The following is a 26,778-nucleotide window of genomic DNA, read 5'->3' on the forward strand; positions in this document are numbered from 1 at the left end:
AGTAACATCTCCTATGTTTTCAAATCACCTCTTCTCAAGTAAGATCAACCTCTTTGTGCCCACAAATTAGCAGTTTCCAGAGCTAATACATAGGGCAAATATAGCCAAAGGTAATCTCTTGGGGGCATTAAAGAGAATGGGTGATAGACTCTGAATTCATTATGTCCTACATAGTAAGATTGTTGCTTTATCTTTGGACCTTCAAGATATTGTATAAGATATAAAAATAGCTTTTATTGGTTCATGTCATATTGTAATGCATTTCATTGAGATTTTACTTATTAATACGCAACATAATAATTAATTGCAAAACTGTCAATTTTCCATGAATAATGGATTTAAAAGAATTTCTGAATATTAAAGCATGATTTAATTATATTACAGCATGGTGCTTTTTTTTTGGTAGGACTTTCCAATTTTTTAAGAAAAAACATAGGAAAAAAGCTAGTAATTAGTTTGTAATGCAATTGTGATCTTTTGAAGTACCTTTATATCTATTACTTCATTGTTTGATCATAATTAGGATGTAAGAAAGACAGGCAATTTAGGATAGGGGCTTTGAATCATATGGTACCACTCAACCAGGTGATAGAAGCCAACCATGTAGGCAATGAATCAGTCATACCATATAATGGAGCCCCAATAAAAACTCTGAACACTGGAGTACCAGGTGAGCTTCCCTTGTTGGCAGCATTCTGTGTGCATTGTCCCATAAGGCCAGGAAGGTAGCATCTACTGAGGATGATGGAAACTCCGTGTTTGCCACTTTCCTGACTGAATTCTTTGTGCTTCGTCCCTTGACTGATACTCATCTGTATCCTTTTGCTGTAATAAACTGTAACCATGGATACAGCTGCTTTCAGTGAGTTCTGTGAGTCCTTTTTGGGAATTATCAAGGAAGAGAGTAGTTTTGGAATATCCCAAATATCCTTGCAATTAGTGTCAGAAGTGAGGGCAGTCTGGGAACTATACTCCTTCTAACTTTGCAGTTGCCTGAACTCCTATGAATTGGCCTAAACTCTGACAATAAGGTACTTATTGATACCATTGGATTTTGAATCAATATAATATTGAAATCCTGACGTTATTAATTTCCCTATCCTATCATGTAAATTATTTTGTAAAATAAATGAATTATGGATTCAACTTTGGTGTATTTATCCCCGAATTTGCCGCAAATTAATTATTTTCCGCTTATTAAAATAGATGTAGAAGCTAGTCAGTTGGGACTATAACACTTAAAAATCTTTTATATTCTTTTAAAAAACTGGTTTACTAGAACTTTAAAAAAATAAGTAGAGAAAGAGAAGAAAGGAAAAGAAAGAGGAAAAAAAAAGAAGAAAGGAAAAGAAAAACTCCCATATCTAGTAAAAGTGAAATAATCTATAGTAAACCTCCTGTCTTCTTCCTCTGATGGAACTTTTTTAAGTTTCTTAAAACAAGAATTACTTTCCCTCCTCTTCTAGTTTTTACATTTATGTTTTTACTAATGTTAAAGGATCACTTTTAGAATGATTGAAGTCCTTAAGGTTCTATTGTTTGTGTGTGAAATTTCACGCCACAGATTCACTCACAATTTCTCAGTGTTCTTTCTGTTTCCTTATCAGTAATTAGCAGGCCTCACTTCATTTTGTTTCTAATCTCTATTTACATTGCTGCTTTATTACCCTTCTTTTCATGCCTGCCAGCTACCATTTCTTTCGCCTTTTTGATTTGGTGCCTCTTTTAAAAATATTTGTCCCTCCCTTACCATATCAGTTCAATTAATTGGCTAGTGAGTGCCTACTGTGTGTGAAATACGCTTCATACTGTAAGAGTCACATTTCGGAAAAATCCAAATCCTAGGGAATGAGTCTTTTTACTATGCTCTCCATTATGATGTTAGATTTGGGGTTGTGTGTGTGTGTGTGTGTGTGTGTGTGTGTATGTGTGTTGCCTGCCTTTGGGAATGAACTGTATGATCATCTCAGCAAATATTGCCATGTGTTAGCTATACAAAGCTGAGCAAATTAAATGACAGCTAGTTTAAGGCAAAACAGGAACCAGGGTTCAGGTCTCTGGACTTCAGTTTACTGCATTATAATTGCATTTCTTTTTCTTTCTACGTGTTATTAGCTCAAAATAACCCCCAGTCTTAGAACTTTCAAACTGGAGAAATAAATTATCACTCCCCCTGAAACTTATAATACAAAGCTATATATATTCAAGAAACAACAGGATCCATGGCTGTAAATATTTAGGTTACTTAGGAATTGTGAAAACTTCTCAGCTCACTTAGAAATTATGAAAACTTCTTCTTTTTTTTTTTTTTTTGAAAACTCTTCTTAATGTTGTTGCTAATTGATCTCTAACAGACTCTCTGCAAGTTCCTAGTTGACAGAATTGAACACTTACCCTAAAACAGATGTAAAAGATTCATACCTGAGCTTGTTTAAATCCGAGTAACTAAGACTACAGTTTGCATTCACAATGACAACAAAATATGTGGCTCCGTGGAAGATCAGTGGGCAAACAAGCTTTCTTTAACGGTGTGTTACTTTAGGCTTCTTTTTCTCTTGATCTCTTTCTTTTTATTTTTAACTGATAAATCCAGATCTGATGAGGTGCTCAAGTTGCCTTGACTGTTGGACATGCCAATTCTTTCCAGGTTTCAGATACCGTTCCTTCTCAAACATTTCCATGGAAATAATCTTCATTGCAGAGGGAGGTGGACTCTTACTCCCAGATGTATGGGTGTGAGGTGGAGCAGCCTTCATCAGCAAAATGCTTTGGAGCAACAGTCTTTTGGTTGTTTTAATTTAAAAATAATGCTTTACATCCTTTTTATTCACTAGTAAAATAACAATAGTGTCATTCCATGTACCATACTTATTTTGTAGTTTTGGGTATTTCTGTTATATGATAGTCTATCCTTGACTCAGGTAAATGTATACCCTAGTTTAAGAATCACAGAGATAGAATATGTGAATTTTGGAGGCCATTAGACAAGTTTCTGGCTTCAGATATTCTCAGAGTTTTTTTGCATGTTATATAGATTGCGAGTTAAAAAGAAAAGACCTACCAAGCAGTGTTTCCGAAATATGTTTTACCGTACAATGTTTTTCATGCAGCTTCCTGGAATCTTATGGAATGAGTGTTCTAAGGGATACGGTTTGAGAAAGGTTTGTCTACTTCATTGTTACTTCTCCATTTTATTATAGAAATACATTTTTCTTAAAATTATTTTATTGATTTAGTAGTTAAGTACCATAAATATTAATTCTATTGTGATATTAGACGAAATTTTTTTTCCAGTTTCTTTCAAAGCTTTCCACAAAACTCCCTCTGTTATTTGGATAAAAATGTTTAAAAGATCTACTCAGTGTTTGGAAAATAGTATCATTAGGTCACTAGTCTAGAAATTAGAAGAATCTAGATTCTGACACCCGTCAGCTCTGGGATTCCAACCTTTCTAATCATATAATTTCTTTGCCCAAATTGCTTGTTTGAAGTTTTTGAAAAAAGACAAAATAGCTACCCCTCCAAAAAATAAAGATAGCACCTGTCTTATGCACTTCACAGCATGTTGAGTATTAAATTAGATTGTTTGGGCACCTGAATGGCACAGTTGGTTGAGTGTCCAGACTCTTGGTTTCAGCTCAGGTCATGATCTCCTAGTCAAGAGTGGAACTCTGCATCTAGCTCAAGCTCAGCATGGAGTCTGCTTGAGATTCTGTCTCCCTCTGCCCCTCCTCCTGCTCACACTCTCTCTCTTTCTCAAACAAATCAATAAATCTCATTAAAAAATTAGATAAATTTACTGTATAAACTGGAAAGTATAATAGTAATGTAAGGTAATATCAGTATTACCATTATTATATGACTAATCTCACTTTTATTTAATTTTTTGCAAATGTTGGATAGAGTTGGTGGGATGTACAGCCTTGCTGAAACCATTTGAAATAAGGAAAGAATGATTATTTGAATCAAATGTGAGTTTCTTCTAGTAGTTTCCTCCAACATCTTTTTAAAAGTGCCCGCTCTATATGTTTATATGGGTTAGTTTTAATTTGTTTCTTTTTATTTGCTCTTGGCCATCACAGCTACCGTTCCCAGGAGAGGCTTTGTCTTATGATTTATTTTTAAGCTAGATGGCAAAACTGTTTTAGTTTAATGCATTTTTTTCTTCTAGTTTCTTGTAAGTAGCATTTATGAGCAATTTCAGATTTATTCTGTTATAATGGCATTTTAAAAAGATTATCCTTAGGCATTATGATGGCTTTAGAATAAATCTAGCTAAAAAATTTGTCATTGTTGTGGAAAAAAATCTCCTAAATGTCTTTAAATGTAGTCCATCTTTTTGAGACCTTCTGTTTGGAGACAAGTTTGTCTCCTGAGTATATTGAACAACAGTAATTCATGGTGTTTATTCAGCATTGTGTATTTTCAAAGCAATTTGCAATCATCAATTCATTTAACCACCCAGCAATTCCAGCACTGAGAAGCAAATGTAACCTGACTACCACCTGAGCTGGTATTAGCGCCCCAAATTGCCTCTGTGCTCACATCATCGAGACTTGCTTTGATTAAAAATCACCCTTGGAACAAATGAAAGGCTAAATATAAGCTACTCCCCTCTATTTCTTTGTCCATTATTTGCTTATAAGTGGAATAATCTATCGCTACTTCAGTGAGAGCTGTCTGTGACCCTGATACTCCTTAGAGATGGTTGGCCTGTATAAATATGAAGGCAAGCTGTTGTGGTAAGATCGTTTCAGGGAACTCTTTGTACTCACCCTTTAAGGTCTAACTCAGAGGTTATTTTATAACTGAAATGTTCCAGAAAACTTCTCCTTCTGTCTTCCTACAATTTATTAATGTCCTCTTCCTGTGTTCTCACAGAATTTTATACATACTTCTGTTTATAGCTCTTGCTACAATTTTGGTGTAGCTCTAAGTCTAGACTGGGAGCATTTCTATGGCCTGTAATCATGTCTCATTTATTCATCTGTCCTCATCCCTTATCACAGTTCTGGATCATATAGAAACCCAATCATCTCTAAATCCCATTGTAGTACTTGCCTTCCTGAAGCGGCTTTCGCTGAGCCATCTACGCTTTGCTGTGGTTGATGTAAAGAGTAGAAGAGGGACATCCAAATCAGATGGACTCAGGTCATGCCTCTCCCCGGAGGCATTAATGCTTTGGCTAATTTCTCAGAAGGAGGAGGTGTTATGTTGGTGAAGCAAATAAAAGGGAACAAATGGGGTCTATAAAAGCTCCAGGGCAAGAAACAGCATGACACACTGGATGGATTATGAGTAGTCTTCATAATAGTGGCCATCACATGCCAGCATCCTTTTCATTACCATCACCACCATTGTTACCTTACACTTACCATTTATTGAGCACTTTCTAGAAGCCTCATGCTGTCCTCAGTTCTTACGGACTTTACCTCACGTGACAATCACAGTAGCCATGCAATGTAGGAGTTAGCATTGTCCTTTGTCAGGTGAAAAAAGTCAGATTCAGAGAGACCTAAAGACATTCTCAAGTTCCTGTGGTTAGTAAGCAACGGAGCCAGGATTTAAACCTCATTGCATGAGGATTGTGTCTTTTTGTGTCGCATTGTGCCACTTGGATACCATCTCAGGCCTGCTTGCTTCTTGGAATACCTGCTGATTGTATCGCTTCTTTTTTCTCCGTTGTCTATGAATCTGCAAGTGGTGAGCAGCCCACAGGCTACATTCAGTGACACTTTTCAGTTCTCTGATTCTGTTCAGAATCCACACATCCTCTAAAAGACCTCCTATAGAAGGAGTTGCCATTAACTGCAAATGGAGCTCTGATCACAGGAGGAATGGGGACAGGAGCTGAGACCATTATTCTCTATTCTAAGATGTCTAAAGCAGACCATAACACCTTTTATGTTTTCATTCCTTGCTTTGAGGCCTACACCTTGAAGGCTACCTTTCTTCTCAGGTCCCCCAAATGGTTTTTATTCTCAAAATTATAAAAGGCAATGCTATTAGTTCATGCTCTTGCTGTTTAAGGAAGCAAAAACTTTTCAATTCTTGAGCACAATTACTTAGGGGGTGTTTAATTTAAAACAAGGCAGATTGAGCTCTATTGCTTGAGGTTAAAGATGTGATGTGTTCCTTACAGTGCTTTGGACCATGTAGTGAGTCATTGCAGAGTCAGCAGGAACCATTTGAGAGTTGCCTGACACAATAACAGAGTCACTTGCAATTTACATCAATCAAAGAAATCAATGTAATTTGCAAAACTTTGTGGCTCTCAGAAGATTCAGGTGTTATCTAAGATTCCAGCAGAGTGTAGCTTACTACATTAAAGGGCTCTATTCCATCTTCCATCTCAAACATACTATGTCACAAAATTAGTTCAGGGGGCATTTAATCAATATGAAAAGGATATGGAAGTGTGTGATCTGGGGTGGGTGTATATATGCATGCATTCCTGTCATTTTCTACTGTGGTACAGGCATTGGGAGATTAAGAAAACGTGGTAGGGATTATTTTTTTTCCTTTTCCTGTCCTTTTCTTTCATTTATATTTTAATTCTCATCAGTTGCTTACATACTCTTGAATAGATCTTCATCCTTTGGCAACTGAAAATAATTATTTGTAAATTAATCTTACATGATTCATTTTATATATAGTTTGTTAAAAATTTATCATTAAAGATTACACATTCCTTTGATCTTGCCCTATAAGCTCTCTTCTTAGATTGTAAAAGTCTAGGTTAGAGGGCATGGGTAATGGCAAGACACCAATCTTTGGAAGCATTGAAATTCACAAAGTCCTTTACAAGTGATTTTACATTTGGTCTTGCAGGATTTTACATTTGGTCTTGCAAGGTTCCGTCTTCTACTATAAGATGGCATTGGACTAAAAACAGACTACTAGGGAAATAATACAGAGCATTGAATCCATGGCTGCCTCACATTAATGGCTAGAAAACTATTTATTGGTATTAAAATGAGGCGTTGAGTGCTATAAGTTTTGTGGCAGTAACTTGGACATTGTCAATCTGATTAGATTAAAAAAAAACCATCCTGAATAAGACAAAAAATATGGTGGCCTTTCCAAAATATATGGAGGCTCTATGAAATATCAACATGATTTATAAAAGTTCTGCTCGATAAGGATAAAACAAATGAGTGTCTTTCAGGTAATGGCATGTGAAGAGTGAGTCTTGGAAATTTCTTAATTGGGGTGGGAAAATCATAATCTTTTAATACATCAGAGAAGATTTAGTAGAATGGTTGGATTTCAGAAACAATTTAACAAAGGCAATAATGATAAATTACAAAGCAGAAAATATGTGAGACATATTTATCATAATGATTAGGGTTCTGAAAAACTCTTGCGTAAGCAACTTAGAGTTTGAATTATTTGAGATTTAATGAGAAAATAGAGGATTAGGGGACAGAGGTAAGGAGTAATCCACTGAATGCTTTTACATAAATATTTTATGAATATTAAATTAAAGCAATTTTAAGGAAGCACACTAAATATGCATCATATTAATGAATTAAAATTCATTAAAAAATTTACTATATTTAAGAATTTCCATCTACTGATTCCCTTCCCATAGTAAATATTTTACTATCTCCATCCATTGTTTTAATAAAATGGTTTTAAATGTGTTGTGCTCTGTTTCAGTTATGAAGTTATGGCTCCTCCAGCCACCATCCCAAAATTTAAGGGGTTCTGATTGAATCACTTGGAATTGCTGACCCTTTGTTCCAGGTTCTAGGGGTCTATTTTATCTCTCTTTTTCTGTGAGTCTTTGTCCCTCCCATCTTCCTTCCCTCTCCCTCCCTCTTGATTTCTGAAATATATATGTTTTAAGACTTCATAGGGATAAGGGAATCAGAGAAGTCCTCTCATTTGCCTTTCCCCATTTATCAAATGAAGATCCACAGCTCTCCTCATTATCCTCAATTGTAAAGTCATCTAGGCATATTTAAACCATTTTTCATAGTTACTGACCAAATAGTTAAGAATATATTTACATAACTGATACTTGAATTTAGAATAAAGAACTGGTTGGCAATAGATTTAGTACAGTATCTGTGTACCAATAAAAATAAATAAATCTAATTTATTCTCTAGAGCTCTCAAAAAATGATAGTTTCAGAAAAATTTTTATTGTGCTAGGCTCCATATGTTATATTTTTAGACATTACAGAATAACCTTCAAAGGAAGGAACTAATGGTTTGAAAATATATATATATTTTTTTGATTTGTTGATGGGGGTCTGAGTGGCTCAGTCAGTTAAGCATCTGGTTCTTGATTTCAACTCAAGTCTTAATCTCAGGGTCAGGAGTTCAAGCCCCATGTTGGACTCCGTGGTAGGCATGGAGCCTTCTTAAAATAAAAAAAGTTAAAAAAAATAAAATAAAAATTTGTTGCTGATAACAAAAGTAGGCATTCACACCTGTAATTCATTCCATCTTTAAAGTTCCCTAATGCTGGCTTTCTTACTTTCCCTCTACTATCTTCCCTTTCCCATACTTTGACTTGCTTCTAGAGCATAAAGCAGACATGAAGCTTTATGGCCAATGGATGATCACCAACTGCTATGACTCCTCTGAGAAAACATTCCTAAAAAGGTCTCAGAATTGATGCCCAGACAGCCCAAGCTTCAATGGAAACTGTGGCATTACATATTTCTGAAGGGTCCAGTTTGATGTGCTCACGTTTTAGCTCACAATTCTAGGGAGATTAAGGTTGGTGAGGGCCTTTTTAAACTTGTGAAGAACAATAAATTTGTGGAGAAATGACAGGATAAAGAAGAGGGATTTTAGCCTTTCAAAGGTGGCAGACTGTAGGAAGGTAAATATATGAGAGGATACTAATGGAGTTAAGTGTGTCCACAAATTCCTCTGGTGCCAACTCTGGGTTGATAAGAGTCTGTCTCCAGTAAAAGGAGAATTTATTTTTATTTTTTAAGATTTTATTTATTCATTCATGAGACACACGCGAGACATAGGCAGAAAGAGAAGCAGGGTCCCTGCGGGGATCCCAGTGTGGGACTCGATTCGGGACTCTCCAGGATCAAGACCTGAGCCAAAGGCAGTGGATCAACCACTGAGCCACCCAAGTGCCCCATAAAAGGAGAATTTATATCCTGCCTTTAGGTATGACAGGGGGAGGGTGGAAAGAGCTTTTCCTGCATTTACTACCTCCTAATTGTCTTCAGTTCAAAATAATTTTTATGTCAAGGAGGCAGATCTTGAGGTGATATATTTTGGTTTCCTTCATGTGCATAAATGGAATCCCTACTTCAACATACTTTAGAATATTGCACATTTGCTCATCTTGAATTATTAGGGATTAAGACTCCAGGAGCAGGTGATTTCAGCAGTAATTGGAATTCAGAGAGAAAAGATGGCTATTCCCTGAGTCTTTTCCACACTTTGAGTTTTTACAGCGTTGATGTCCACATATAACATGCACTCCCTGCAGCTTTTCTCTCAGTTCATATTCAGGATGAGCAATGGCTAAAAGTCAGGCTTCTGGAGTCTAGTCCCAGCAGACTATTAATTAGCTTTGTGGTGTGTGCAAAGGCACTTAAACTCTCTGGGCTTTAGTTCCTACAAATGTAAAATGACTCCTTCTTCATGACCTTTAAGAGAATTTACAGCTTAAAAGGTCTTTAATTCCATACATTTTTGGTCTTTAGATATATATTACTATCTCCATGAGGCCATGGCTTTTATATCGGACATATCTAGAACAGTGCTGGTTATGATTAAGGCACTCAAGAAATTGAATTCATTCAAAGGAAATAAAGTATTAAAGAATACATTCCTGCTGTAAGCTAAGGTCTATCCATCATATTTCCTTGTTCTCAGTGATGCACATATTGTTGGCATATGGGACAGGGTTAACTCTGAGACTGTTTATGTTGGGACCAGCTTTCTTTAGACGTCAAATTAAGATTGTAATAGTGAATGTTTTAAGCCTATGGGCTATATGTCTACACAGATAAAAAATAGAGAAGAGTGGCAGGATTGGGATGAATTTGTACCATTTCCTACCAAAGCAGCAGAGAAAATCTAAAATCCTCCTCTCACCCTCCAAAAAGTCCTTCTAAAAATAAAAAAAAAAATAATTATAACTAATCCAATATTCACCAGAGAATTACAATACTTTATTTCACTTAATTGGACATTATATAAATTAAGAATCATTTTCTGGTGAAATGGCAAATGGACTCAGTTTCTGATTAAAGGGTTTTCATTGATTTTCTTCTTAGTGAGGGCGTGATGGCGGCGGGGAGGGAGTGGAGGGGAGGGAGGAGGGAGTGGGAGGAGGAGGGAGGGAGGGCGAGGTGAGGGAGGAGGGAGTGAGGTCGGATGGAGGGGTGAGGGAGTACGGTCGACTGGGGTCTTGATTTCAAAACGAAGCAGGAAGCCGAAGAACAGCCCTATTCCTTCTTCTGTCTGCTTCTTCTTCTTCTTCGGTAGTCGTTCTTTCTTCTTCTTCTTCTATCAAGAGCTCCTGAACTTTGCTAGTTGAAACCACACCTCCCAAGGCTACAGTTAGGTGTGTGGGAATATTATTAAAAGTACATTTTTAGTGGAGGATGTCTCCAGAATGTGTTACTGCTAATCTTCAGAGCCATTAGTGGTATTCATGTGATAAAATGTTAATGTTTCTCTTCTAATTTAAGTGCATTTCTGAACATACCTCAAAGCCAAGCCATGCTGGGTTGAAATGAAGAATGTGATTGGATTTGATTTTAATAGAACATAACATTGATGGAATTGAGATTGACCTCATTATGATTCTCAATTCCATACTAGATCTTTGCTTTAGGCATTAAAGAGCATATGGTAATAACTTTTTTTTAAGCTTTGCTGTTAAAGATTTAGTGGAAAGATTATCTGAAATACTTTTTATCAAATATCTTATTTAAATAAGAGGGATTCTTTAACGCATTAGCATTAAAAATTCACAGAACGCATGAAATTAAAAATAGAAAAATCTATTAGGTTATCTTTCCTCTCCCAGAAAAGGATTACTTCAGAGAAAAGAAGCTATGAAAATGAAAAATCATAACTGAAACAATTATAATATTAACATTACAGATGAAAGAGGAAAGGATGTATTGGATTGGTTAGAGAAATCAACTGAAATAAATATTTTATTCTTTGAAAAGTCTTTTACTCCATTTTTATATATTAAATTTACATATCTGGAACATTTACAATTAAGCCATCAGTCCTTTTTGTTGTTTTTAAACTTCGTGATTTTGAGGTGTTTTTATTACAAACAAACAACTGGAATTAAAATTTGGCTGAAAATTCTTAATGCAAATCATCTGCTTAAAGTACCTTGTGAATATTTTCTGCCTTTTTTGGTTTTAGATTTTCAACAAGAATTCTGTATAAGTACACATATCTGAATTTTCATTGTGTTATATAATAAATACATAGATTGATATGACTTGAAGTCTTACATATGTATTATAAAGTAATTATTAGCAGACATATATAGAATTGTTTCTGATTTTATTTTATTTTTAAAAAAGATTTATTTATTCATGAGAGATAGAGAGAGCGAGAGACATAGGCAGAAGTAGAAGCAGGATCCCCACAGGGAGCCCAGTGCGGAACTCAGTCCCAGGACCCTGGGATCAAGCCCTGAGCCAAGGGAAGATGCTCGACCACTGAGCCACCCAAGCGTTCCCTGACTTTATTTTTAAGAATTAATAAGCTCTCATTGAACTGAACATAAGGAAGATGGGTGTAAGGAAGGAAAAACTTGACTTTTTCCCCCTCTGTCCATCTTAATTCATTGCCCGGGCCCCTGCAAATTAGACTGACAAAAGATATTGAAGAAACATTGAGTTCATTAACATGTACATTGGACATACACAGAATTTAGTAATGAATAACTCAAAGAGGTAGCTAAAACTTGGGCATATACATCTGTCTTTGGCTCAGGTCATGATCCTGGGATTGAGCCCCACACTGGGGCATGCCTGCTCAATGGGGAGTCTATTTCTCCCTCCCCTTCTCCTACTACCCCTCCCCATAGTCATGTGCGTGCTCTCTCTCTCTCTCTCTCTCTCTCTCTCTCTCTATATATATATATATATATCACCCTCTCTCTCTCTCAAATAAATAAATAAAATCCTAAACAAACAAACAAAACCTTGGGCTCATATAGCATCTTAATAGAAGAACAATAAATTTGTAGAGAAGTGTCAAGACAAAAGAGAAGGTCTTTTGAGTTTCTAGAGGTTGCAAACTGTAGCAAGGTAAATATATGGTGAAACGAATTGTAGGTATGGACCAGTTAGCAAGATCTGTTGGTGTAGACACTCTTGACATTATTTTGTCTCCAGTGATGTTGTTATTCTCCTTTCTGGTGTGTGGAGTGAATGGGGAACACCTTCACAAGTGGAATGCATGTATTTACAATCTGCTTTCAGGCATATGTGGTGGGAGAGTGGGGTGGGAGAGAGAGCCTGCAAAAACCTTACCCTATGTTTAGTTCTTCTAAATTGCCTTCAGCACAAAATAATCTTTATGCCAGAGTGATATATTTTGGGGTAGCATGCTCTGAACCCCTTCATGGCTACGCAACAAACTTTAATTTGTCAACTTAGAGCATCACTGATGCTTTCAGGTTTAATGATTTATTTTGGATGACTCAGTATCTTTTAGGAAAATGTTCAATCTTTTAGATACTCTCTACCCCAGTCCTGCTCCTCTCCAGCTGTATAGTTTTGTTTCTTCTGGTGGGGGTATATCTTATCTAGCAACAATGTGGCTGGTCTTGTCTACTCATAGGGTCAGCACTTATGAAGTATGACTGGTCCCACCTAGACATTTGGGGGGAATTCTGGACCCCATGGTTGGAAACTTAGCCTAGTGAAGTGTTAATTCATCTTGATATTCCTTGTTCTATAGTGTTTTACATTTCTTGTTTGATTTCAAAACTGGTCCTATGGATTAGGTGGAATTGATATGGGCCGAGCAGCAGTCTCAGCCCTGGAGAGAGAAAAAATGACTGAGAAAAATAAATCAGATGGCTCTGATTTTTAAAACATTATTAATTTCATACCTGAAAGATATTAAACTTTCTGTGTGCCTATAAACTTACAGGTCCTAGTAAACTATGACCAAGCAACAACAAGGTCCTATAGGTTTTACCCTACCTGTCTCCCGAAACTTGTCTTCCTCACTCTCTGTTGTCTGCTAGCCACCCTGGCCTCTTTTCCATTACTCTATCTTGTCAGACTCCTTCTACACTTGCCGGCTTCTCAGCCTAGAGTGTTCTTTGCTTGGATGGTTCCATTTTATCCTTCATTGTCTCAGGACAAATGTCACCACCTCAATGGTCTGTCTTTGATTCATTACTGTATCCCTAGTACCTAGAATACTGCCTGACATATGTCATAATATAGACTAACTTAATGAAATTTGAATGAATAGAATACCCACCATTTGCTTCAACGTGGATGGAATAACTGAGTATTCAGTATTATGGGTATTATGCTGAGTGAAGAAAGTCTGTGGGAAATATCAGAAAGGGAGACAGAACATAAAGACTCCTAACTCTGGGAAACGAACTAGGGGTGGTGGAAGGGGAGGAGGGCGGGGGGTGGGGGTGAATGGGTGACGGGCACTGAGGAGGGCACTTGACGGGATGAGCACTGGGTGTTATTCTGTATGTTGGTAAATTGAACACCAATAAAAAATAAATTTATTATAAAAACAAAGAAATTTGAATGAATAGAGTGATGTCATTTAGTTTCCATAATAACTTGATAAAGTATACACTATTATCCCCAGTTCACAATGGGAAAACTGAGTTTCAGGGAGGTTGGGTGACTTGTCTAAATTTATCATACTAGTGTGAGGCAGGAATGGAATTCTAATGGAGGTCTGTATGAATGCAAAGCTCATCTTGGGACATTAAGCTATACTGTTCGCTTCTGTAGTGCAGATTTTGTCACTTATTTTAATAGCTTGGTTTATATGCTAATAGACTAATGTGTTGTTTTTTTTCTCTATGTGCTACCCATCATAAGCATATTATGCATATAATTTGAAGTAGATTCTCCTCCCTACATCTTATGTGAAAGCAGAACCATATCTGCATATTCATTTTTCATAAAGCCTCATAAAAGGGGCTGTTGAGTTGTGCTCTTAACTGTAAAGCTGAAAATGTCATATCCACTCAGGTATGGAAATAATTTTCATAAATTATTCAAAGAGATGGAAACACTTTTAGGTAACAACTTTCTGCAATCTCAGAAATTTGAAGTTTTTTTTTTAAATAATATTTGGCTTTTATGTTCAACTCCAATTGGAAAATGCAACCATGTTATACTATTTCATTTCAGTGAAGGAAAAGTTCAGGTAGAACAAAATAGAGTTACTAAGGAATGACCGAAAACTTTGCTGATAAATTAACATGAGTTTATTTGGTTCTGGAAAAAGGTCCAGGTCCTCTTCATGACCATGATTGGACACATGGCTGCTTGCTCTCTAGGCCACTGACACATCTGCAGCATAGATGATGGATAACTCCATCACAAAGATTTTATCACTCTTCTCATAGTGAGGGATTTTTGTGTGTGTGTGTGTGTGTGTGCCTCTACTTTATATAGTTACTTGGAGTACTTCTGGCTGAATACCTCTCCTCTTTTTTTTAGGAATGAGAGAAGGAAAAATATAATTTTTTCCATCAAATTTCCAGCCTTTACATGCTTTGCTTCAACAACTTGTGCAAACAGCAGATAGAAAACCTGAGCAGTTGCTAGGTAGCACGTTTCTGTAGATCGATCCACAAAGGACAGAAGAGAGTGCATTCTGAAGGGGTAGGGACTAGAAAACAAAGCCAAATCAGCAAAACAAAATAATACAAAAAGCCTGAAGCAAATTAACCATGACAGAACCTATATAAAATCTGGAGAACAAGTTACTGTACCTTGAACCTTCAATAAACAAATTCATTTTGAATTTTTCTATGATGGAAAATCTAAATGCAGACTGATTTTAGATGTAAAACAAAGTATCTCAGAAATACAGAGAGATTTATTTTGAGAGAAATTAATAGCAATAATGGAATACTATAAGTATTTTACAGTTTAAAGAGAGCATTTACAAAAATATTAATTTTATGTGATCATAAAAGTGACAGACTTTTCCTTAGAAAATAACTTCATTGTCCCTTATTTAAGTGAACATGAGTCCACTAAAATTAAATGCTCATGTTTGGTAAGATCATGATATTTTGGACTTAATTTTTGACATAAAAATCTTAACAGTTTTTACTTTTATGTTGATGAAGAAGAGAAAATCCTATCTATTAAAAACAATCTAATTCTTGTTTTTTACTACCATCCATTTCAGTTTGTAAGAATTTTTCCATTAGTAGAACCAACTTTATTAGTAATCACTTACCCTGGTAACCATCTGTATTGATTGCATGGTAAAGAACATCAGATTTGCTTATTTGTTTGCTTTTACATCTCTTGGTGAAAAACCAACTGCTAAATTATTAGTGACATGCTTGAGGATTCAAAAACGTGTCTTTGTGACATCTTGTTTCTTCTTCTCAAACTAGTAACTGGTTGTAATTAGAGATTTCTCTTTTGAGTGAGAAGCATAGATGCAAGTATTCTTAGAACAAAACTGGCTCATGATAATTCCATGCACAGGAAAATAGGTAAAGATATGAGGTAGAATTTGATGAAATGCCCATTTAAGTAGCGAGGCTAATGACACTTAATATGTGAAAACTCTAAGAAGATATCTTTGGTATTTCTAAAGATATAGGCAGGAAACTGAAGATTTTGGGAGCATGACTTGAAGTTTCATTGTTTCTTTCAGTAAATGGCTGGGACGATGGAAGAGAGAGGAAGGGTTGGGAAATAAATGGTTGGCTCTGAATTACAGAGGCTTGCCTTATCTGGATAAGGATCAAAAGAATAGGGAGGCTTGTATCCTCTCTCACAATAATTCTGTAATAGTTTTTTCTAAAAATGAAATAGGGCTGCGTTAGAAGGTAAAATTCCTTACTTCTGGGAAATGTTGAAACCAGTGAACAACTTCTTGGTCAGAGAATTGTAAAGAGGGTTCAAGCATGAGTGATAGAAACAGATGATTTTTTAAAAAATTTTATTTATTTATTCATGAGAGACACAGACTTAGAGAGAGAAGCAGAGACATAGGCAGAGGGAGAAGCAGGCTCCTTTCAGGGAGCCCAACGTGGGACTCGATCCTGGATCCCAGGATCACGACCTGAGCCGAAGGCAGGAGCCCAACCCCTGAGCCACCGAGGTGTCCCAGAATAGATGATTTTTAAATGTCCATACAGTCTGATGTTTTATGATTTTGTTAATTTTTCTATATTTAATTTTTTAGAAGGATGCAATTTTATAAAACACCATACTAGTTAATAACCTAGGTTACAGGATATGAATATAAATTTCTCTTTTTTGAAAAGAGTTAGGTTGCATCCCCTATGTTCTAATGCAATACACAGAATATAATATTTACAGAATTGAAAGAAAACCCTATTTTATGTAACTCATCATTTCAAATTTAAGAATATTTAGAGAGTATTATTTCATGTGACCCCGCAGTGGGAAATTGTGATATTACAGGTTAGCTCTATTAGCCAACTCTTAGGAGGACAAAAGTAGAGAGCAAAATCTGGAATGTGGAGTAGCATGGAGAAAGGCATAGATCTCCCAGAAGAGAGGAATGACTGATGAGGAAGGGGAATTTTCAGATGCTGGTGAAACCATATGCGGAAAGTGAAGTAAACTGTGAGGCCAGTGTTCCAACTCTTGTGAGGCCAAACATATTCTTCTATGACAATTGTCATAACACTTCAAGTTCAATTCAGAATTTATACAATATTTTAAGCCAATCTAGTATGAATCTACCATGTGGGACAATGCCTTTGATTTATTTTTTTTTTTTGGTCCAATGCCTTTGATTTATAATGAAAATTGATAGAAAATGAGAATTTAACTGGGATTTCTGAGATATATTCCATAAAATTGAAGGATCTTTGTTTTATGTTGCAGGGCTGGATTTTGACATTCCCTAAATATAGTTAATAAGAGTTATTTGAGTTAATATAGTCTAATTTAATTAAACATAAATAAGAATCAAAGGAAGTAAAATATAAGTTGTCTACCATATTTATTTTTAATTTTTTTATTTTGAATCATTTCAAGGAAATCTAAGTTGTCACATGGAAAATGCTATAGCTTGCAAACTTCTCCTCATGATGGCCAAAATCAAAGCCTTTGACCTAATAGGTAAAGATGTGAGGCGACATATTTTCTATTGCCATCAGAAAACACTCACTATTGCCATGGGCACTTAGAACTGTGTTCTCCCTTTTCTCCAGTTTTGGGTGTATCTCTAGCCTTAATGAATTGAATAGGTTATATGACAAAGATCATTCTAACCTGATGTTCTAGTATTCAATTCTCTTTTATGTTCCTTTTCTTGATAATCTGCATATTTTTTCTTTGATAGAATTTACTTTTTTCTATGTTAATACTCAGCTCAGTGCTTTAGAAAATCGTTTTCAAATGGATGCGATCTTATGTGAAATCCTTAAAATTGGGTCAGTTTTTGGTTTGTTGTGTTTCTGTGTTTTTGTTTATTTGTTTTTGCTAATCATTGCCAGCCACCTTGCAAATGCACCTTATCAATTAGTTTTACAGAACACAACTGGGGACATAAGGTGAAAGAATATGACTAGAACAGTATATCCATCAGCACTCCAAGGAAATCTGTTATAAACACATCCTCTCAGGATCCAAGTGACTTCTGCAAACAGAGGAAGCTCTCTTATTCAGTAAGATCAGAACTGTAGTTGGCTGGTTAATGGACCAATGGCTAGAGTATGGAAAGTCAATACATACAACTAAGATTAATGATACATACAACTTTAAGTGTTTATTTAAAGCTAAGACATATAAATATACTTCTGATGATTCATCTTTGAATGAAGAATTGAGGCTTTTTCTTTGAATGCGGGCCCTCTCTGGGATGCTTTGTGTTGTATTTTTAGTATAAACCTCATCCATTTTGTACCCTCTCCTTATCCAGTTTCATTTTCTTGAAAAAGAAGCAAATGTGTAAAGATGTTTATAAAGTTAAGTGAAAAATCCTTCTGTGTTTTTATGACTTTTTTTCCCCATATCTAATTGAACAGCATTTTTTCAACTTTTCACCTTTAGCAAGGCTCCCTAAAACTTTAATTTTATTAAATTTAATTTCCAAATTGCATTTTTTAATAATATGTAATCAAAATATATAATTTAAAATATGTTCTAAAAGAAAAACATAAATTCTCGTAGTGAAGATGTTCTCCCCTCCATTTCCCATACCAAGAAGTAGATAAGAACTTAATCGGTGAAAAAAGATGCCACTGAGAGTCTGTCTACACAAGCAAATCTTACTAACTAGCCTTTACCTACCATTAATGTTCCCATATATTTATCTTCCTGTGATTGGTCACCCTTAAAGTCTAAGCTCCTTTTCCTTCATCTTGTCACTTATGTAAAAAATTATTGTTCTTTGTTAAGATGCTACATAAGCCCAAGTTATAACCACTTCTTTGAGTTACTCATCACTGAGTTTTCCCATGTATATGCTCAATATACACATTAATAAATTCTGTATGTTTTTCTCTTGCTAATCCATTTTCTGCCGGTTTATTTCGCAGGCCTACCTACCAAACCTAAAAGGGTAGAAGAAAATTTTTCCTCCCCCAAATAGGCATACAACTCAGTTGGTGGGCTAAGAAGCTAATGGTGAAAGAGCAGTCACTAGTTTGAGTGTTCAGTATGTCATGGACATCAGTCATTGTGTTTAAAGGAGGAAAATGGCTAGGGAGGGTTAGTATGACAGGTCACATAAATGGAGGTCAGTTAAGAGAACTTCTAGTGTTTTAATTTCCTTGATTTTAAACTTCATGAATGAAATGTCTGCATCTTATGTATCTTTGTATAACCTATTTACCTAGCACCATACCTGGCACATAATAGATGCATTTGTTTCTGCATTTGAATTAATACATTTGACAACATAATTATCCCAAAAGGTAACTGTTCCTTCTAAGGATAGGAGTAGTAGTTGTACTTTGTCTTGTTTTCCCACGTGCTCACTGAGCAATCAGACAATATTAACATCCTGTCTGTATTTCATTTTGACTGCCATTTGGTCAGCTTGAGCCTGAGAAAATTTATGCACAGTGTTTAAGAGGGCCAATTTATGCTGAAAGCTTTGGAATTATCTTAGAGCCATCTTGAAGCTACTGCAAATTACAATTGCAGTCCTAAAAATGCTAGAAATCAAATGAATCAAGTGACATTTGGTATACAATGTCGAAACATGTTTGGATTACTCTCTTCAATACAAGCATTGAAAAGAGCTGGTCATTAATGGATTATAGGGTTTTCACTAGATGTTAACTTTCTATAAAAATGTATTTGTATTTTATGGAAGTTGTACCTGTTCACAGTTTTAAAAGTCAGACTAATACAAGGTCTAAGATTCCTGTTTTAACAAGCTATCTGCTGACTCACCACTCCCATTCCTTGGTCTCTGTTCCTTAGATTGGACCTAATTTCAACTCTTTCGCAGCTGTTTCTTCCCATGTATTTCTATATTTCTAAATAATATGACCTTATCACTGTTTTCTGATATTCCTATTCCAATTATGGTCCATCTTTCTACTATACAAAATGAGAATTGAGCTCTCTTACTTTGTATTTTTTTTTTTCTTCCTTCATGTCTAACTCCACCTCATCTTATATACATTTTTCTCTCTTCCACCCTCCAAAACTTATGTTACATGTTGTTATTAAAGCAATATTTTTGGGGGGAGCCAGTAATTGCTTCATTTTTCTTGTTTGTTTATTTTCCTTTGTAACTAACCCTAATTTAGCACAAACTTTCAGAGAAAATTTATAGGCCCTCTTCAGTAAGGCCAAATCAGCAAGAAATCTAACAGTCCTATTTTCTCTTTAAAGACAGTTCTTCTGAGGCCTTCCAGCCACTGCTCCAGTGGGGCTGCTTTCCCTTGACTTTGTCACAGTTGATGCTTGGGATTTCTCTTCATCACTGCTCTGGAAATTGTTTCTGTTTTTTCCTTATATTAGGTTCCCTATTTTCTGAATCTCCTAATTATTTCTTGTGAGAACACTTCTTAGTAACTATCCAGAAAGACTGATTGAGGGGTAAATTCCTTAAAATCCTCACTTTCTCAAAAAAAAGCTTTCTTATACCACCACAGGTAATTGATCATGCTTAAAGAATACTAGGTTGAAAGCAGTTGTTCCTCACAATTTTAAAAGCAATGCTGCATTCTATTCTCATCTAGCTTCTGGTTTGAGAAGCCTAATACCTCTATTGTATCTGATTGGTTATTTTTAAAGGCTTTTCTAATTTTTTTCTTTCTACCTGGTGTTCTGAAGTTTTACAATATTGTATCCTGATGTGGGCCTTTTTTTCATTCATTTGTGCTCTGCACTTGGCTGACTCTTTAATACAGAAATGCATGCCTTCAGTACTGGAAAATTGTATTCTATTTTCTTGGATCATTCTGACCCTCTGTATTGTCTCTTTTCTCTTTCTGGAACTGCCATTAATCAGATGTTGATCTTCTGGATTGATTCTCTACTATATGTAAGTTTTTGATATCCTATTTTCTATTATCTGTTTTATTTATATGCTTTTAAAAAAGATTTTATTTATTTATTCATAGACACACAGAGAGAGGCAGAGACACAGGCAGAGGGAGAAGCAGGCTCCATGCAGGGAGCCCGATGTGGGACTCGATCCCGGGTCTCCAGGATCACACCCCAGGCTGCAGGTGGCGCCAAACCGCTGGGCCACTGGGGTTGCCCCTATTTATATGCTTTGAGATATTTCTTCAACCTTTATATTGGATTTTTTTATTGGACCATCTTTTAATTTCTAAGAGTCCTTTCCTATTTCTAAATGCTTTTGTTATGGTTTACTGATCAAATTACATAGGTGCAATATCTACACATCTTTCCTTCTTTTATGTCTGAGGATACATGTACCAAATATGTGCATGCACACACACACACAGACTTTAGTTTCTTCTTGTCTTATCTGTTTCCTCCGAGGTTTTTGTGTTGTTTTTGGTCCTGATCTTGGTACCAAACAGTACAGAAAAGACTGATGGGAAACTCCATATGTTTGTGCATGAAGGAAGCTATCTTTGGGTAAATGGACAGGGACAGAGACCAGCTTTTTTTTTTTTTTTTTTTTTTTTTTTGATGACACACAAATGTCAGTCAGAATCTCTAGTTCTTTTTTCTTGGGCCATTTAATTTCCCCAGAAAAGAATCCTCTGCTCTCATTCCATATGGACAAGTATATTTAAGCTGTTTTCAGTATAGTAGTTCACCCCCACCCCTGCTAGTGTCCCTGAATCTTTTTAGTAAGTCAACTTCCAATTTTCAGTGAAGGTGGAAAAAGGGCAATTAATGAGTGAAAAATAGGATCTGAGAGTCTGAATTTTCTTCTATGTACTTAAAAATAATCCTCCTGTACCCTGGACTTCCTAGGTCCTGGTAACTAATTCCCCAAGCCTAGCAGAAATTGTGCATCTGTGTGTGGTTTTCATCTGACTGGCAAATAGCCTTCCTCTCCCCAGGCAGTGAAATTTCTCTGGCTAACACAGTACCCTGTGTCCATCCATGTTGCTCCTTGCAGAATTGACTGCCATATATTGTCTGCTGATGTCCCAGGTCCTATTTTCTTTGCACTTCTGTGTTTACAGTTGAGCTCTTTGATTTTAGTAAAATTTGTGGAGAGAATAGGATAAAGACTTGAGTTTCTTCTCTCACTAGTAAGAAGAAACTAATATTGCCTTTTAAAAAAATGCTAAATATATTGTATAGTAACTGCTATTAATTTATATTTATTAGTTCTGACCTTTGGTTAATATATTTTGACTTTGGATATTAACTTTCCTAAATCTGTACTCTTAAAACCACTACAACCATTTATTGTTTATTTCCATTACCTGAAAAATAAACAGTCTGAGAGATACCTTAAAATGTGAACAGTTAATTTTCACATTGTTGCTTTTGAATGTACTTTAGATTATGTTCTTAAGTTTATCTTATCTATTCTATAATAAGACATTTTAATGCACATCTGATTTCCTATCATTCTCATAAGTATTTGCATTTAATGCTTTGTTTTCTTTATCTGATTTACTTTATGAAATATTCCCTTTATCAGAGATTAGAAGTAGTTTATTACTTATTCTCGGAGTCAATGAGATTGCATACATGTAAATATTGTAATCTAGTTATATGGTTAGAATACTTCTGCATACATGCTCGGATCATTCTCTGCTAACGTAATTTTCAATGGAAATATATTACTTTCTTTTGCAGATAAAATGTATTAAGGATATCTTCTTTTTAAATAATGTATGAATTATAAATCTGCTTATAAGTTTATGATGCTTTCAAGTAGGCAACATTGTCAGTGGAAAAATTATTGTGTGAGATTGTTTTTATGCTGCTAATAAAATGAAACTGTGTTAGGTAAGAATACATTTAAAAAGTGATAGTTAAAGTTAAACAGGAAACTACTGACTTGTGTTTGTGTTGAAATTGAAACAAAAAGCAATATTTACCGAGCATTCTCTGAAGCAACCATTCCAGCTGAAGTTCTTATTGAATTTGGCAAGCAAATGATGACAATCTTTTTTTTTTTTTTTGTTTTTACAATCATATTTTTAAGTAGAATAAGTGGCTGGAAAAATAACAGTTCACCTAAATGACTTTTTAACTAATCATTCTTTTTAACTAGTCACATTTTGACTTTAGATAAGCTTCAGTGATGACTTGATTGTCACTTGGTTTAAGTGGAAAGTTTACTCTCTACCATGTGGGGTGAGTAAACTAAGGGTTTTCATTGTTTTTCCTTAATTAAGCTAATTCAACACAGAAATTACTTGAAGAATCCTGACCCCCGTAGCAAACAGAATCAAAGATAGTGATAGCATAAGTAATGCCTACTACACTCACATTCCAATTTTCCAGACCCCATGAATATGTGGCAGAAGGGACTTCGCAGATGTAATTAAAGATCTGGAGATGGGAAGACTACCTGGAATTATCCAGGTGAGTCCAATGATGTAAGCACAAGTGTACTTACAAGGGGAAAACAGAGGGAGAGGAGACCACAGAAGAGGAGAAGGTGATGTGATGATAAGAGCAAAGACAGACTGGAGATGCTGCACTGCTGGCTTTGAAGATGAAGAAGGTCCCATGAACTAAGAAAAGCAAGGAGTGCAGCTCTAGAAGCTGGAAAGGGCCAGGTGAGGATTCTCTTATAGAGTTTCCAGAGGGAACGTGGCTCTTCCAACACCTTCACTTTGACTCAGGGAAATTGATTTCAGACTTCTGGCCTCTAGGAGTGTAAGAGATAGATTTGTGATGTTTAAGTGTATTTTGTTAATTTCGTTATAGCAGCAATAGGAAATGAATACAGAAAGTTACTCCCCAAATCCCTACAAAAATATATACGTATATATATATATAAAACCAAAAATAGGAAAAGAAAGCCACAAAGCCTCCATTCAACCATAACCTAGGTCCATGCTGAAGGAAGATTCTGATGGAATATTTGCAAAATATTCCAGTTACCACTCTTTTTTGTAGGAATGTTTGTGAGATTTTTTTCCATTAGGTGAAACGGTTTGTAAAAGTTATTGGAGGTAGCCAAGCTTGGAAATATCCTCAGGTTCAGCAACAGAACAATTTTGTTTTAAACCCTCCTGGAATTTTTCTTTTTATACCTTGTTCTCTAAGTGAAAATGAAGTGAATTATATTAGTAATTACAGGGGAACTTCAGGCTAATTTGTTTACTGACTTTTTTAGAGATGACTATGGTAGTTGTTTATTTTCTTACGAGTAATCATGGAAGAACATGAGAATCACATGTTCAAATGTGTGGTATTCATGAAGCTTAATGGGGAGAGATTGAACTGAAAAAATGCTTTATGAAGAGTGTTTCAAAATGAGACTTCAAAAATGTGCTACTTACAAATAGCGTACAACAGAGGTGTATGAAAACAAGCACAGTAGTCATTGATTCTTTGAATATTACATAAACGTCCATATCAGTTCTCTTTTGGTACATGACAAACCACACCAGGACTTAGTAGCTTGAAACCACAGCCATTTATTTGTTAATGATTCTGCAGTTTGGGTCTCTGCTCAACCGGTGGGTTCTCTTGCACATCTTGCCAATGATCCTGCCTAGGCTCACTCATGGCAGTTGTAGAAGTTTGACAGCTTAACCGAGGCTGCAAGGATCCAAAAGAATCTCACTCACAAGCCTGGCAGTTGATGCTGCCTGTTGACTGTGGCACCCTCCTCTATACTGCCTCTTATTTGCTATTAGGCTAGATAGGTTTCTTCAGATAGTGGAAGCATTCCAAAAGGGAAAAACAGAAGCTGCATTTCTCTTAAGGCTTAGCCTTAGAAGTCATACAATGGTTCTTCCATCATATTCTCTTTGATAATAGCAAATCACAACACCAGCCTTTTTTTTTTTTTTTAATCAGCCCATTTTTAAGGGGGGTAGAAAAAGTTCACATCTCAATGGACAGATTGTAAAGTCACATTGCAAAGGATATAGTTATAGGGTAGAGCATTTCTCGTTAGGGGACACTACTGTATTGACCTTCCTCACATCTCTAAAGTACAAGATCCCCACCTTTTATTTTTAACCAAGCAAGGTGGGTTTTTCTGTGTGTGTGTGTGTGTGTGTGTGTGTTTCTTAATTAATGATGAATAACTGTGGGAAATAGTAGGCATGGAAATTGTGGAAATTTGGTTTGGAAAAACAAAATATTTGAATATTTGAGGGCATGTATAATAGATATTTGTTTTCTATTGTTTTTTTCCCCCTTGTTTTTAAATATGTTGTTTGAAAATAGAAACTACAGAAGTTCTCTTCTGTTGGTATATAGAAAATGCTGTGAGGTTGTTCAAATTACTTGATAGAAGTGCATTGGAAATCAGAATGCTTGGATCTCTCATTCTATGTGTTTGTGAAGGGAAAGTGGTTAGATATACAGTTTGGGGAAATAGGCAGTAAAAACGGATGATGGAGCTACTAGGCGATTGCTTTGGGGCAGTGGTACTCTCAACCTGTCTGCACCTTAGATCACCTGGGGAACTTATAAAAATGTTGATGCTTAAGTCCTATCCCAGCCCAATTACATCAGAATTTCCAGGTATCCATATTTTGTAAAAGCTTCCCAGGAGAGTCTAATGTGCATCCAGGATTTAGGACCACTCACTGCTTTAAGGGTTAGAGATTTGAGGAATGGTTTGAAATAATGAGGTTTGGGGATATAGTATAGAAAGGTTGGGTTTGGGCAGGGGCCTCCAGCCAGAGCTGATAAATTGGCAGTGCCTCAAGGTGGAAAAATTATTAACCTTCCTGTTTGATTGGATAGGAGAGGAAGTGTCCTAATTTTCTGATGGGGCTACTAATTTCTTAATATATTTATAGAGGGCAAAATAGCATCAGTGAGAGGACATTATTTTGAGCTAATATAAGTATTGAAACTCTGATAATAGAATGGCTAGAGATAAAATAATGGTAAAAGGATTTTCATATATCAATTGCTTTTTTATGTTCTCTGTTTAAAAGAACAAACTTCATAACTAGAGATTTGTAATTTGTACTCTCTTTCCCCAGTGGGATTATTCTTAACTCACTTATAGCTAGAGTTGAAAGTACATTGTTTAAAAGTTGGTGAGGCTTTTCAAAGGAACTAAGGACTATGCTACCTTCTTTTTAATAATTCTTAAATATATTACCCCCAGGAAATGGAAAAACATATTTGCAAATAGTATGCAAACCATTTGTCCAGTTGCAGGGTTTTATATAGGAGAGAATTCTTAGCCACTATAGTTAGGGAATTTACAAGGCTCTAGAGTAATCTGGGATGGATAGAAATGTAGCTTGTATAATGATGCTGTTGCAATTTTGCTTGTTACTAGCAAAGCTCCTTTCTCACTAATATTTTCCATAGCTAACAGAATAAGTGTTTGCATCTGAGCTACTCACAAAAGACTTGAAATAATCGAACTATTTATTTGTTGACCTTCAAAAGTAGCTGATTAAAAAGTGTCGCGATGGCTCAACAGTGTCATCCCAAATCAAGACTTGATTGCGAGTGGGGAGAGTAATCTAATACTGTATCTGAAGTGAAAGATTAATGTCTCAGACTGGGTGAAGCCATCAAATAGGTAATATTTCTTTTTCTCTTTTTTTCCTTAAAAAGTAATTACAGGTGGAGTAAAGAATACATACAGGTATTCAAAGATTTAAGATGACATGAGATCTTTGGCGTTAGAGTTATAAAAGTTGATTTATTCCAGAAGATCCAGAAAAGTGGTTCAATGAAGCCTTCTCTGTATGTTGAGACTATTTGCTTCAACGCATGTCTCCAGGATTTTCTTAAAAAAATCAGCATTGAAATGAAAAATTCCAACTACGGAAAAAACAAAACTCAAAGTTAAGGCCAACGATCAAAAATAAAATAAAATAAAATTATCCCTTTGATCCTAAAGCTAAATCTAAAGTAATCTGCAGCAAAAGGCCTTTTTAGTTTAAGGATTCCAAGTCCTTTTAGGTGAGGTGTGTGCTGTGCTTAATAAAGATTATGTGAATGGTTACTTTTCACATATAATCAGCTTCCTGTG

The 26,778-nt window shown here is 35.7% G+C and overlaps 1 long non-coding RNA gene across 1 annotated transcript in view; it reads left to right on the forward strand.

Moving 5' to 3' along the window:
* Nucleotides 1–26,693, forward strand: part of LOC119867454 — a 48,655-nt gene extending 21,962 nt beyond the window's left edge. The window contains exons 2-3 of the long non-coding RNA XR_005383593.1: nucleotides 23,094–23,371; nucleotides 26,358–26,693. This is a non-coding gene — a long non-coding RNA (uncharacterized LOC119867454). The remainder of the gene's footprint in view (nucleotides 1–23,093; nucleotides 23,372–26,357) is intronic.
* The last annotated feature ends 85 nt before the right edge of the window (nucleotides 26,694–26,778 follow it).

This window comes from Canis lupus, chromosome 34, assembly GCF_011100685.1.
Source record: "Canis lupus familiaris isolate Mischka breed German Shepherd chromosome 34, alternate assembly UU_Cfam_GSD_1.0, whole genome shotgun sequence".
Lineage (NCBI taxonomy): Eukaryota > Metazoa > Chordata > Mammalia > Carnivora > Canidae > Canis > Canis lupus.